This window comes from Periophthalmus magnuspinnatus, chromosome 20, assembly GCF_009829125.3.
Source record: "Periophthalmus magnuspinnatus isolate fPerMag1 chromosome 20, fPerMag1.2.pri, whole genome shotgun sequence".
Taxonomy (NCBI): domain Eukaryota; kingdom Metazoa; phylum Chordata; class Actinopteri; order Gobiiformes; family Gobiidae; genus Periophthalmus; species Periophthalmus magnuspinnatus.
In genome coordinates, this window is record NC_047145.1 from 15,670,081 (window position 1) to 15,685,228 (window position 15,148).

The window sequence follows — 15,148 nt, forward strand, 5'->3', positions numbered from 1 at the left end:
GCATTTGCGGCTGAAGAACAAGTTTTTGCAGTTAAAGGTGCACTATGCAACTTTTCTGGTGGAGGATCTGGCACCTGCTCGTCTCCATAGAGTTTTTGCACGGAAAGTTTGCATTAGGGCATTGAATTTAAGAAGAGTTTTGTTTTGTTTGCAATAAAACACCTGTAAATGAATAAATGCAAGATATTTAATTTTAATGTCATACTGTGGAACATTTCAGGCAAAGCAATGACATCCATGAGGACAAAATAGGTGACAAACCTTCCACCAGAAACGTTTCGTAGTGTATTTTTAACCAGAAAGTCAGTAAGACATTCAGGTGTGGGGCATATTGAAAGTTTTGGTTTAGTTTTTTTTCTTGAATTATAATAATAATCAATGAATCCAGAATTGAGGGACTTGAGAAAGTGTTCTTCTTGCATTCTTGATTTTCAGTATCTCAGAAACCTGGCATTCAACACACACTTTTACAGACAGAGGAATGACTGTGGAGCTCTCCATTCAAAAGCTCAACCATATCACTGACAATTAGACATGTCAGAATGGATATCTCTTAATCTTTCCATTAAATCCATCGCCCTATTGATCTTATTTGGACCCACCCACTTTTGGCACTAAACCGCACTTTCTTTGTGGAGACATTTCCGATTAAGTGGGACTCTTATGCATTTTAATGGAGGATTTGAGGAAAGCTTTGTAGGTAAAATATGATATAAAATAGGTAATAAAATGTTCTATGTTCATGTGACTCTGGGAGGCTTTAAATGTCTCTGTAGCACATATTCATAGAACTTATTTGCTGTCAAAATCACTAGGCTCATGCAAAATAATACTTGATACCTGAATGACGATGGCGGCGTCCACTCCAACTTCAGGAATAAGCTGAATGGTAAAATCTTTAAACTGCACTTCATTTTAAACTGTTAGGCACACATTTGTTTCCCTAGTCCAAATATTTTTTAAGATTCACTGCAACTATCAAAATACTACTCGATTATTTTCTTTCTACGCCTTTTAGATCATTTTGTTTATTTTTCTCAACAAAAGTCTTGATTGACAATTTTGACTATGCATTTGCAGCAGACTCCGAGGCACAAGTCAGTGGTTTTGATCTTTTCTGAGCCATTTCACGGCGCTGATCTAAAAGCCTTGTACAGACAGCTCTGACAGATGTATTGTCGTCACACATGGGCTTTTCAGATGGAAAAGGCTTCCTATCTTCCACAGTGCTCATCTGTGCACCCAGCTCACTGCGTAACTACACACGGCTTGGCTCTGCACATTCATCTGCTCAAAAGCATCTTACTAGCACCAGCGCACAATAGTAAGACCGCAGCCCCATGCTAGAGAGGCCATTACCGCGCAGGCAAATGGATCCTGCTTAGCCCTCCCGATCAATGGATTGATTTTGACCGGAGTAGTTTCTTGAGGTAAAGAGTCTCTAGACCGGCTGCTCTGGCTGCTGTGGTTACATTTGAGGCTGTACAATATTACATGGTATTGATTACATATAAGAGGAAATACAGAGATGTCTCCAAACAAGATGAACAGGACTGTACTTCTATTTGAGGAATGTATTATGTATTTAGAGTTAATCAATTTGTATTACACACCTTTGCTGTCGATGTAGATAAAGATTTTTTTTTTAAAAAGAATAATATGAATACATGAAATGGTTAAATAGTTAAACTGCATTGTAAGAAAGTATTATACCAATTTGAGATAGACAGCCAATATTTGCATTTTTTAATCTATGGGCTATACATGTGGCAATATCAAATTTTGAAGCACAAAGTATTGCTACAGAGAAATTTTGCGATAAACGGTAATACTGAAACAACTTTATGCCTCTTACACAGAGCGTTAATTATCATGACAGGTCTAATCAATGATCAGCCTTAAAATTCCAACATAGGGCGATGTGTTGGTTTGGCTGACCACCTGACTAAGAAAAAGATATTTAACCTTATTTGAACGGTTAAGCACGAAGACGCCGCTGCACCAAATGTGACCCCACAGCTCTAATTAGTTTGTGTAGTGAAAAAGATTATGAATTGGTTTGTTTTGTGATTTCAAGTCATATAATAAGACTTGAAATCACAAAACAAACGATATAAGAGAGATCCGGGTAGCAGTCGAAGGCGGGGACCTCGACGACCGGATCTCCGGACATGGAGACTAGCTCTGGGGACATGGAATGTCACCTCGCTGGGGGGGAAGGAGCCTGAGCTTGTGCGGGAGGTTGAGCGTTACCGGCTAGATATAGTCGGCCTCACCTCCACGCACAGCTTGGGCTCTGGAACCCAACTTCTTGAGAGGGGTTGGACTCTCCATTTCTCTGGCGTTGCCCGCGGGGAGCGGCGGCGAGCTGGTGTGGGCTTGCTCATTGCCCCACAGCTCAGCCGCTGCGTGTTGGGGTTCACTCCGGTGAACGAGAGGGTCGCGTCCCTGCGCCTTCGGGTCGGGGACAGGTCTCTCACTGTTGTGTCGGCCTACGGGCCAAACAGCAGTGCAGAGTACCCGGCCTTCTTGGAGTCCCTGGGAGGGGTACTAGACAGTGCACCAACCGGGGACTCCGTTGTTCTCCTGGGGGACTTCAACGCCCATGTGGGTAACGACAGTGACACTTGGAGGGGCGTGATTGGGAGGAACGGCCTCCCCGATCTGAACCCGAGCGGTGTTTTGTTATTGGACTTCTGTGCTAGTCACAGCTTGTCCATAACAAACACCATGTTCGAGCACAAGGGTGTCCATCGGTGCACATGGCACCAGGACACTCTAGGTCGGAGGTCGATGATCGACTTTGTTGTCGTGTCATCTGACCTCCGACCGCGTGTCTTGGACACTCGGGTGAAGAGAGGGGCTGAGCTGTCAACTGATCACCACCTGGTGGTGAGTTGGATCCGCTGGCGGAGGAGGAAGCCGGACAGACCTGGCAGGCCCAAGCGTATTGTGAGGGTCTGCTGGGAACGTCTGGCGGAGCCCTCTGTCAGGGGGGTCTTCAACTCCCACCTCCGGGAGAGCTTCTCCCTGATCCCGGGGGAGGTTGGAGACATGGACTCCGAGTGGGCCATGTTCTCCACCTCTATTGTTGATGCGGCTGCTCGTAGCTGTGGTCGTAAGGTCTGTGGTGCTTGTCGCGGCGGCAATCCCCGAACCCGGTGGTGGACACCGGAAGTAAGGGATGCCATCAAGCTGAAGAAGGAGTCCTATCGAGCCTTGTTGGCTCGTGGGACTCCTGAGGCAGCTGATGAGTACCGGCAGGCCAAGCGTGCCGCGGCTCGGGCAGTCACAGAGGCAAAAACTCGGGGTTGGGAGGAGTTCGGGGAGGCCATGGAGGAGGACTATCGGACGGCCTCAAAGAGATTCTGGCAAACCGTCCGACGCCTCAGGAGGGGAAAGCAGTGCTTCACCAACACTGTTTACAGTGCGGGTGGAGAGCTGCTGACCTCGACTGGGGATGTTGTCGGGCGGTGGAAGGAATACTTTGAGGATCTCCTCAATCCCACTGTCACGTCTTCCGAGGAGGAAGCAGAAACTGGGGACCCAGGGGCGGACTCGTCCATCACCCTGGCTGAAGTCACTGAGGTGGTTGGCAAGCTCCTCGGTGGCAAGGCTCCGGGGGTGGATGAGATCCGTCCTGAGTACCTCAAATCTCTGGATGTTGTGGGACTGTCTTGGCTGACACGTCTCTGCAACATCGCGTGGTGGTCGGGGACAGTACCTGTGGAATGGCAGACCGGGGTGGTGGTCCCTCTGTATAAGAAGGGGGACCGGAGGGTGTGTTCCAATTACAGGGGAATCACACTCCTCAGCCTTCCCGGTAAGGTCTATTCCAGGGTGCTGGAGAGGAGAATCCGACCGATAGTCGAACCTCGGATTCAGGAGGAGCAGTGTGGTTTTCGCCCTGGTCGTGGAACACTGGACCAGCTCTATACTCTCCATCGGGTCCTCGAGGGCTCATGGGAGTATGCCCAACCAGTCCACATGTGTTTTGTGGATCTGGAGAAGGCATTCGACCGTGTCCCTCGTGGTGTCCTTTGGGGGGTGCTCTGGGAGTATGGGGTCCGGGGCTCTTTGCTAAGGGCTGTCCGGTCCCTGTATGACCGGAGCAGGAGCTGTGTTCGCATTGCCGGCAGTAAGTCAGACCTGTTCCCAGTGCATGTTGGACTCCGACAGGGCTGCCCTTTGTCACCGGTTCTGTTCATTATATTTATAGACAGAATTTCTAGGCGCAGCCAGGGGCCGGAGGGGGCCTGGATTGGGAACCACAGGATTTCATCTCTGCTGTTTGCAGATGATGTTGTCCTGATGGCTTCTTCGAGCCAGGACCTGCAGCAGGCACTGGGGCGGTTTGCAGCCGAGTGTGAAGCGGCTGGGATGAGAATCAGCTCCTCCAAATCCGAGGCCATGGTTCTCGACCGGAAAAAGGTGGTTTGCTCTCTCCGGGTGGGTGGTGAGTCTCTGCCCCAAGTGGAGGAGTTCAAGTATCTCGGGGTCTTGTTCACGAGTGAGGGAAGGATGGAGCGTGAGATTGACAGGCGGATCGGTGCAGCGTCTGCAGTGATGCGGTCGCTGTATCGGTCCGTTGTGGTAAAGAAGGAGCTGAGCCGGAAGGCGAAGCTCTCGATTTACCGGTCAATCTACGTTCCTACCCTCACCTATGGTCATGAGCTTTGGGTAATGACCGAAAGGACAAGATCGCGGATACAAGCGGCTGAAATGGGCTTCCTCCGCAGAGTGGCCGGGCGCACCCTTAGGGATAGGGTGAGGAGCTCGGTCACACGGGAGGAGCTCGGAGTAGAGCCGCTGCTCCTACACGTTGAGAGGAACCAGCTGAGGTGGCTCGGGCATCTGCTCAGGATGCCTCCTGGACGCCTCCCTAGGGAGGTGTTCTGGGCATGTCCCACCGGGAGGAGGCCCCGGGGAAGACCCAGGACACGCTGGAGGGACTATGTCTCTCGGCTGGCCTGGGAACGCCTTGGGGTCCCACCGGAGGAGCTGGAGGACGTGTCCGGGGTGAGGGAAGTCTGGGAGTCCCTGCTTAGACTGCTGCCCCCGCGACCCGGCCCCGGATAAGCGGAAGAAAATGGATGGATGGAAGTCATATAATTTGAGGGAAATAACAAATCAGCCCAACATATCGGCAGAGCTTATTGGCTGCTTTCAAAACAATCAGCATCAGCATTGGCCATGAAAAAATCCATACCGGTCGATCTCTAATACCAATGTGAGCAAGAGGCTTTGTGGTTCATTAACAGTAGCTTTACAGGTGAGAGAAAGAGCTAGAGTCTATATCGGTCTTTTTCTCCTTCTGTTTTTACATTTTTGTACGTTGTATGTTGATGCTGTACCACATTTTTTACGTGTTTTTTTGTATTTTGATTGTGAGTTGCATTAACGAGCATCATTTTAATAATCGTCCATGTGTCTCTGACTATGGGCAGCTTCTTTCCAACCCACATATTTATAATAATTTCAAACCCTATTCTTTTAAAAATCGTTGTCTCAGCATAACTGTCTGTATCTTGCATATACAGTACTGTCATATTCTTTTCTCAGGAGATTGCGTGTCTCTGGAAATGTCATGCCAGGAACGCACGGCTGGGACATAGTAATGCAGAAAACGCAGAGGAGGAGGAGGAGGATAGGCAGTTGGCAGCTGGCTAACTGCAGGGCACAATGCTCTCGTCACGCCTATATGTGAGGAACTACTGCAGCCACTTACAATAGAAAGGCTTAAGCTAGCACCCATGAACACCACTGCATTTACTCAACCATTTAGGAACTGTTGAATTCATGCCAGCTGAAACAAAAGCAAAACACACATAATGGTCAGTTTAGCTATTAAAAAAAAAATAAAAAAATCTGTGCCACCCTGTAATTAACTACTTCATGGTAATTTTTCTGTTGCCATAGGAACACACAGGAACAATGCAGAACAACCAATTTGCATACTCTATAGTGGACTTTATCTTTATTTTTGGTGGAATGGTAGATGTTATGCAAATCACATGACCGGTGGAATAATTCAAAGGTTAAGCAGAACTTACACAGTCCATAAGTTCCCTTTGTTTGAGATTAATTAGTCTCTTCACCCTAATCATAACTACAAGATATTCGGCCTTACTGCACCGGTGAGGCGCGGCTCACATCTAAGTGGGTTTTCTATAAGAGATAACAGATAGAAGTAGCACTTTACAAAATAAAAGCATGTGAGGAGCCTTCTTTGCTGCCAAATGATAATATTGTGAGAATTTGTATGTTTTGGCAAGGTAACCAAAAGGAAACGGGTGTAACAGAACACACAGTACATCATAATTAAAGAAGATTTAACCCTTAAAGCTGATATAAGGTTTATGTAGACAGATAAGGCTAATAAACAAAAATGATTTATTCAAAATAGCATCTTTGGATGAGTTTAGATTAGAACAATATGTTATTCTTTTCTGTTTCTCTGCCTCCATCCTCCATCTTCTCTTATACTAAGGAGAACTTTCCCAAACCAACTAGCTGACGTTTCCTCCATCACAACATCCATAAATCTCCTCTCAGATCCTCTTATGAGAAATGAGGCCCTAGATCTTCATCTTGTTTACAAAGTAAATTCTTACTCCTTGATAGAATAGAGACAGCATAATCTGACCATCTGTAAATTAACTGTATGTAAGATTTAAATTTTACACTCTGTAAACATCTAACTGTATGAAGTACATATGTTAAAATCAAACATAACTAGTACTGGACATGATGACTATGTTATTTATATTATAATTTGGTGTTTTGGTTCTCCAGGTATTTTTCCAATCAGAATTTGCCTCACATGAGTCTCTCATTTGGGTTGCCAGTTTCAGTATTGAAATCCAGTTGGTTTAAACCTAACAGGACTCTCTCTGATCTGAATCGTCACTACTTAAACCCCAGGACCTGCAGCGCACCATTAATCAGTGCTAGTGCAGCCTCTGCAGCTCAGTGAGTGAATTCTGGAGGTTCTGAGCCTTGTTGATAGACTGAGAATGAGAAAAACTTCTATGCCCTCTATTGTAATACACCTGGTTAAACAGTACAGTCTATATAGTTCCTTGAAATAATCAACCCGTGACACATCTATCTATTGGCTGCACTGGAGAGCAAAGACCACTGTCAACATCATCAGGGGACAGGAGCCACGGACGCAGTGGAAATAGGCCATCAGCGTTTTAGACAGCCACCTACGCACACTTGGCCATCCAGATGGGAGCCTATAACTCCCTGTGCTCTTTTCTACTGCCGACGTGGGCCAGTGTTGACAAAGCTGGAGCAGCCAATGACTCATGGCCTGATAAGTGATGGGAGACTGACCCTTGCGTCAAACCTGGGCGTTTTCATTCTCGTTTGTCTCTGTAATGGTGTTCAGAGGCGCTGACAGGAGTACCCACCACCTGCCCGGCTCTATTTGCTTCTGACTAGGCAAGTAAAGACGCCGTTTCACATCAAAGTGCATATGACAGGTTTTCATGTATTTCCAGTGGTGGGATAGTACCCGTGGTGGCTTTACATCAGCTAAGTGTCAGTTTGTGGGAAAAAAGGGGAGAATTTGCTAAAATACAAGAAGTCGTTCCTAAACAGAACATCTCAACCTTTGTCATCAACATGGAAAATTTCATCCAAAATGCAGGGGCAGTTTACACGGTAGGAAGACTTTTTCTAGCAGTTTAAACACACCAAATTTATTAGTCTAATCATAACAATTTAGACAAGTGGCCACTGTTAACATTATGGTTGCTAAGTAACAGTTATCGAGCAAAAGTTATGGAAAAACCTCAACACATGTCACATTTGCTGCCCGTGTCCAAACGGTAGTACAATTATATATATATAAAAAAAAAACAATAATAATAAACAAAAAATAGGCAAGAATTTCAGTAAAATTTTGTAAAAATATAATTATGTTAACTGCGTTTTAGTGAAACGAGTCATATGCACTTAAAGGTGTATGTTCGATCCAAAAATACTGTCAGGCTGAGCGATCTTCTGAAGCTAACCATGTCTGCTCATACAACAGCACTGATTATGATGGACTGATAATACCACAGACATATTGCCGTTCACGGATAGACTAACAGAAAGCTAATAGCATAACAAATGTTCCCAGACTTTATGCTGCATTTAAAAGGGCATGCTTAATGGGGATGATGGCTGAAGTATCAGTGGACTCTTGACAGGAGCAGGGCCATTTAGAACAGGAGAGACAGAGCGCGGGCTTTCACACAGCAGGGAAACACATGCTCATTCGCTCTCACAAAGTAATTACAAAAAAGTGGATCTCAAGGGGAGGAGGGATGTTTGGGTATAGCTCAGCTGTGGTTGCACAGTGTGTCCTGGTCCAGACTGATAACAGGCTTATTTTTACTTTAGTACACAAACTGTTATGTTCTGCACCATCTGAACTGGGCTATATCATTTTGTTTTCACAGGTTTGCAGCTCTGTGTATTCATTGTACTCTCTTCTGCTGCAATGGGAACATGATCACAGAGTTAGAACTTGGGGCTAAATATCCAAACAAAGAGAAGTGTTTACAGCCTGTAGGGCTCAAATGTGTTTTATTTAACCAACACCAGTAGCAAGTCAAACTACATTATTAATGCATGATGCTGAGAGGGGCTTGGGGATACTCTATATATTCTGAGTTCTGGGCAGTAATAGCTGACCACTGCAAAACCCATTATACTCCAAGAGCCCCTAACCTGTGTGCTGACTCTCAATATGGCAAATGGACCATCTGTTTAGCACACTGAAAATATGATGACATTTTCTTATTCAAAGGTGCACTTTTCTGGTGGGGGTCCATCACTTGCTACTCTCCATGGAGATTGTTGTTCCTTTGGCAGAGATGTTTCACAGTATAGCATTAGACCTTACTTGCATTTATTAAAGTAAATGTGTTTTTAGCGCTAGTAAAATACCTTGAAAAAGATGCATTCACTGAGTGGGGTCGTTTCACCTCCCTCCAGCTTGGTCTGGTAGAGCTCCTTGCTTTTGTCCATGGAGCTAGACAACAATATTTACAATCTTAAAAACATAAATGGTATAGACAAACATATGCAGTATATTCAATTTAAACACTTTTAAAGACCCCAAAACCTCAAGAAACAAGTTAACCACACAGCCAGTTTAATTAAAGTTAGACTTGAATATCCTAAAACCTAAAATGAGACTTTTACACATATTTGCTCTGGATATGTCTTCTAGTGATATGCACTGAACTAGGACATATTTCTACATATAGTTCTCCACACCTGTCTAGATGTACTCGTGATATAACTCTAACCAAAACATCATTATATTTTACATCACATTCTGTTCAAAACACCCAACACCAAGTAGAAACTGCTCCCTCTCTCTCCTCCTCATCCATCTGCACACCTTTGATAGCTGCCGCTGCATCTACATTTATTACACGCCTGAGCCACCTCTGTGTCTAATCCTTCTCCCCTGCGCCGTGAGATGCCTCCTCCATGTTTTAAAAATATGAAAACATAAGAATCGCTGACGGTTCATATTTGGCACCAAACACACCTCTATGGCTGCAAGCTAGTTCAGCTCTTTCCAGACTAAGACACGAGCCGAGTGACGTATGTACTGTCAGGACCATATGGAGCACCACCATGGCTGATTGAAGGGGCTACAATTGGAAATAAGTGGCCAGGCTGTTTGTGGAAGTGGACCATAAATCATTTGACTCATAGTTTTATTGATTCGCTCATTTTCTAGCTGTTTTTTTTTTCAAGCAGAGAAGCCAACAAAAGGGGCTGTTCTTGCTACAGTTTCAGAAAAAAAAATAAAAAAATCTGCATATAATGGGCTTTATAGACTCTACTGATGCTAAAAGGTTACACTGTCTCTCAAGTCACTCACTGAAGGTATTTGGCATAATATTCTAATTTACAAGATAATTCAATTGTGGCACTACTAAGTCTGGATAAAGAAAGCACGTTGCATTTTAAAATTCATAGTTTACAAATAAAAGATAGTTTGAACCCTCACGATTTGCCCTCTAAATCTGCAAAAGGTTTCAAACTGACAATTACTAAGTTAATTTTGTGTTTGTTCTGCCTATTATCACAAATGGATAACATAAAAACACACATGTAATGCTGAAAGATGTAACTTATCCAACAGAGGAATTCTCAAACCCCAGCCATACTTCAGAGACCTAGCACAATCCTAGATGTCTGCCATCTTTTGTGGCCACACTAATGACTATGTAATGCAGGGATGTGCGTGTTTATTAAAGTTGAGTGAGTAGGAGGACAAAAGTGCTGCATATATACCCTGTGGCCTGTGGGTAAGTGGTACATGAAGTAAACTCCAGGAGACAGAGCCCCATAGGCTCAGAACCAGGGCTCTGTTGTACTGATGTCACTGCAAATATGTCACATAGAGAGAAGACCAGCAGGGACTCTGCTGACTGTGCTTCTCACATCCCCTCACATTTACAGAATATGCCAAAAATGTTTTCTTTCTGTGAGAAATACCTCCTCCCAACCAAAAGGGTTTCCTCAAAGTCACAGATAACACAGCTATGGCACTCTTGCCTCAGAAAAAGTGTGGAGTTTGCATGTTCTTCCTGTGTTGTGGGTGGGTTTCTTCAGGGCATCAATTTTCTCCAAAAAAAAAAAAATACTATAAGCAAAATCCATCAGCTAAGGCAGTGCTCACAAAAAAACAAGCTCAAGATCTGGGGATTACTGTGGCTGTCCACTACTCATGACAGGCTGCCCCAGTGGCACTGAAGGGTCAAATGTATATGACACATTTCCCTACACAGTCATATTGTGATTCAGTGCCTCTGTTCAATAAAGCTCTATGCTCACACACAGATCCTTATCCCCGTCACCATGCTCTGACTCGGACAGTTCATACTGCACTTTGACTTCACCAAATCTGTGATCACGCCACCAATTACAGACCTGTCTCTCTACTCTCACAGTTTTCCAAAATACTCCAACAATAGACCGGATGCATTTATAGCAAAACATAAATGGCGATTGAATGGTGAGTGTGGTTTCAGATCAAATATGTCAACACCATTTGCTGTAACTGAAGTAATAGAAGAAATTACTGATGTCAGAAAAAAATATCTTTAGGAATATTTATTGATATTAAAAAAGCATTTGATAAAATCAGTCACAATATGCTACGTGAAAGATACTAAAACAATAAAAAATGGTACTCAAATAGATTAAAAGTTATTTATCTTGAACACATTTATCTGGAACACAGCACAATGTTAGGCTCAGGTAACTCTAACCCATGGATATTTTTTGTGGGGTTCTGCAAGGTTTTGTTTTAGAGCCAAAGGTATTTATTTTGTTTATAAATGATATATGTAAAGTAAGTAAGCCAAGCTGCATGGAGTTAGATGAAAATTTAGTTGAAGTTAGAAAAGAAATGAGTAAGATTTGGCATGAATAATTTAGCATTAAATCTAGGGAAATTTAAATGTGTTATTTGAAAATTGTAGCAAAGATGCACAAGAGCATTTACAAATAGTTGGAGATGGAAGAAGCATCTCTGTTCTAAATAAAGCAAAAGATGTACTGTACTTTAAATCACCATATGCTATACTCTTCATTAATCTTACCATATTTCAGCTATTGGGCGGAGATCTGAGGAAATGACGACAACACGTCATTGAAACCACTCATTGCTATCCAAAAAGGGGCTACAGAAATTATGCACAAAGTGGGATACAGAGAACATCCACATCCTTTGTTTGTCCAGTCAAAACTACTGAAATGTACAGATATAGTGAATTATTTAAACTCTCAAATTATACTAAGCAAGTAATAGCCTTTTACCAAATAATATACAAAACCTGTTCAAGATCTGAGAGGGGAGGTATCTGTTTAGAGGACAGCATAACTAAAGATTCAATAAGGCTTTAAACGTTTTTGCATTTCCAAAAGTGGTGTGAGATTATGGAACAATAAAAGTGAGGAAAACTTTGTATAAATCTAGGGCAGTTCAAAAACAAGTATAATGTGCAAATGCGAGAGAGGTACTGGGATTATTGTATAGATTATTGTTTGCAGAAGTCTGTTATTTTTTGGAGATACTCAGCAGGAAGCATCAAGTGTAAAGTATTTGGGAGATTAAATAAACTTCTTCCCACTCCTTTTAAATATAACATGATTCTATAATATTATATATGTTCTGTACTTCCTTTCTTTTGTCTGCAGCGTTCTAAATAAATGATCAACTGAATGAATTAATGAAAAAAGTATGGTAACAGTGGGTACTGCGGTCAGCATTACTTTAGTGAAACATAATCAGGGCTTTAGGTCCATCCGCGAATAAAGTGATAACACACTGCCACTTGGATTATAATGTTCTGACTTGTTGGTTCTGTTTTATAGATTTGCACAGACAAGTTGCCAGTGTTTCTCCTTAGCACAGGTAAAAAAGGATAAAAGACAGACCACTAACTAGATTTATGGAGATAGCCTGGTCACAATTAAGTATCTGATTACAAATTAGATCTTCACTGCACTAATTACTTTCCTTGGGAATAAATGTAATATAGATTATGAGGATCTAACCTACAAACCTAAATCTAATGAGGCTTGGATGCATATTGGCTCCTATTCTGGGTGCTTGTGTGGGAGTCTCAGGAGCAGATGGTAGACTTGACATAGCGGGGCCATTCTGCCAGCGATCAGTGTGGCCAGCTCCACTGCCTGGACCAATGACAATTAGTGTTAGAGGAAATAAAGCAGGGCGCCCCCAGCTCACCTCCTGATTGGCCACTGCATTCCATCCTTTCTGTCTCTGTCCTCTTTTGTCAAACAGAAATGAGTACAAATGAAGCTGGAGGATAAGGGGCAGCTAGGAGAACCACCAAGCTTTACACAGGAATTAGATTAGTAATGGTGACTACATACTCCACATTAGTGATAAGTGAAATGAGAAAATTGGAATTTGCAGCACAGGCAGTGTAAATGAAAAAAGTACTTTTAGAACTTAATTAAAAGAGAGAAAAAAAAGTTTAGTTTTTTTGTAATAGATTATTATTATACAGTTTATTGACCATCTACTTATTTAATCAAACCAAAATTCATGCAAGCCATTAATTTCCCTCAAACCACAAAATAAATTTACAGTAATAAACCCGTATTGACAGTAGGGTTGTCAAAATGATTAAAAATCAGATACTAAATTAGTCACAAAAGTAAATACTCATTTGAGCAAGTATCAATACTAAAAAAGTCACATTCAGAGGCCAGAAATGAACCTTTGGTAAGTTCTTGCCTCAAACTGACACACTCCACCTTGTGATATCATGCGGTAACACTCCACTGTGTTTTTAAACTCCATAAATCTTCAGTAAAATTATTTGGATAATTTCAGCCCTGGAATTGCCAATCTCTACGGAACAAAAGGTAAAAGGAGCGGTTAACTTGAAAACTACCACTGCATGACATAACAAGGTGGACAGAGCATTTTAAGCTTAGAGATGATGATGGACTAATAATGCAGCATTAGTCAAACATGTGTGAATGAAATAAAACACAACTCCAGGTATGTTTTTGCTGCAGTAATAACATTTTAACATGGTTGAAAGTCAAGAGTCCATTTTGTATAATATAGGACCTTTAACTAGCCACATTACTAATTCTGTTCAAACTACAGTTAAAATATTTACTAAAACAAATATTCTTTACTTTAGTGTTTGTTGTCAAAGTCATCTTTCACTTTGGAGGTTGAGCTCGTATGCTTTGAGCTACATTTTAACAAATTGATTAAAAGTGATATCCTTCCATCTCAAACAAGGTAACAGCAGGAGACCACCACATGTGATGAAAACAACTTTGTAATGAGTTTAGGCCCCTCGCGGTGATGCTGTTATGAATGTAATTATGCTGTGTACATCTTTGGTCCGGCACACGGGCACTTACCCAGATTATTCCCTGTTTGTGCCGGGCTCACCGTGGAGAAAACGGCTTGACGCTCTGCAGGCAAACACAGCTCCCAGCCATTGCACCTCCAAATATAGGACGCATCACACCGAGAGATCTGTGATTGGGGTGGGAGGGTGACAAAACACAAGAGGAAATAGAAGTCTGTTAATGCGTATGGGATTAGCGCTAACAAATGAATGCAAAGTGGGTGGATTGACATGCTAAAAGCTTGTTTGGGGAGGCTCTTACTCATTCAGGTTATCATACGCAAAAGGGGCCATTATTTCACTACATGCTCTAAAATACTAATTTGGTTACAATTAAATGTCTCATGTGTGTAATATTGTGTAGCAGCAAAATTGAGAATGACAGTGATGGCCAAACCTTCCAAAACACTTTACAGGCTGGTTTCAACAGTGACTTGCTTGCAGCGATAACATCTAGAAAAAAAATGGACCAAATGCAAACAAGACTCAGCTAACATGTTTAGGATCAAATAAACAGACTTGCACGACTCAATCTCTTTACCAAAAATGGCTGTTTCTTGCTTCATATTACAGAGGCTGCTGAGTGGCATCTTTGTGTGCAGTGTTTTCTGTTCAGTTTGTGACAGTGGGGCGTCCCGTGGCCCCTGCTGATTTGTCTTCCTAACGACATAACAGTGCTCAGTGTTTTGAGTTCAGTCTACAAGAGGAAATTTAGTAGAGGTGTATTAAATGCAATGTATTTTTAAGTACAGGTCTATTACTCACTGATCTTATACTCTATTGAATGCTGGGTCAGTGTGAGTTTCAGACTAGTATCTCATTTACAAACTTGTGTCTTAATTTAACCAACATTCTAATCAACAAGAGATAGGCCTACACCTTACTCCAATCCTGTAAACAGTCAATTTAGGGAAGAAAGCTACATTTTGGGAGTCATAGGCCCAATGAACCCTCTATTCTATTAGCAATTTAATAGACTCTCTCTTAATCTCATCTTTATTTGTAGAAGCGCTGCTGTTAAAACAAACACACCTTTTCAATCATCATTATACAGTCGTTCCCTCTCATCCGCGGCTCCAGTCTCTTCAGGCTCTTATGTGCACGCTGCTTTGGTGCCAGGCCTCCATCAGAGACGAGCCTCCTTCTCTCTCTCTTACTTACTCACTCTCTCCTTCTCTCTCCCTCCCTTACACTCTCTCTTCTTCCTTCCCTATCTC

General features: G+C 42.7%; 1 protein-coding gene across 1 annotated transcript in view; it reads right to left on the minus strand.

The window, feature by feature from the left end:
- Window positions 1–14,054, minus strand: part of slc35g2b (solute carrier family 35 member G2b) — a 33,489-nt gene extending 19,435 nt beyond the window's left edge. Inside the window, exon 1 of the mRNA XM_055230004.1 lies at window positions 13,942–14,054. The gene's annotated coding sequence lies outside the window, so the exon portion shown is untranslated. The remainder of the gene's footprint in view (window positions 1–13,941) is intronic.
- Between the last annotated feature and the right edge of the window lie 1,094 nt (window positions 14,055–15,148).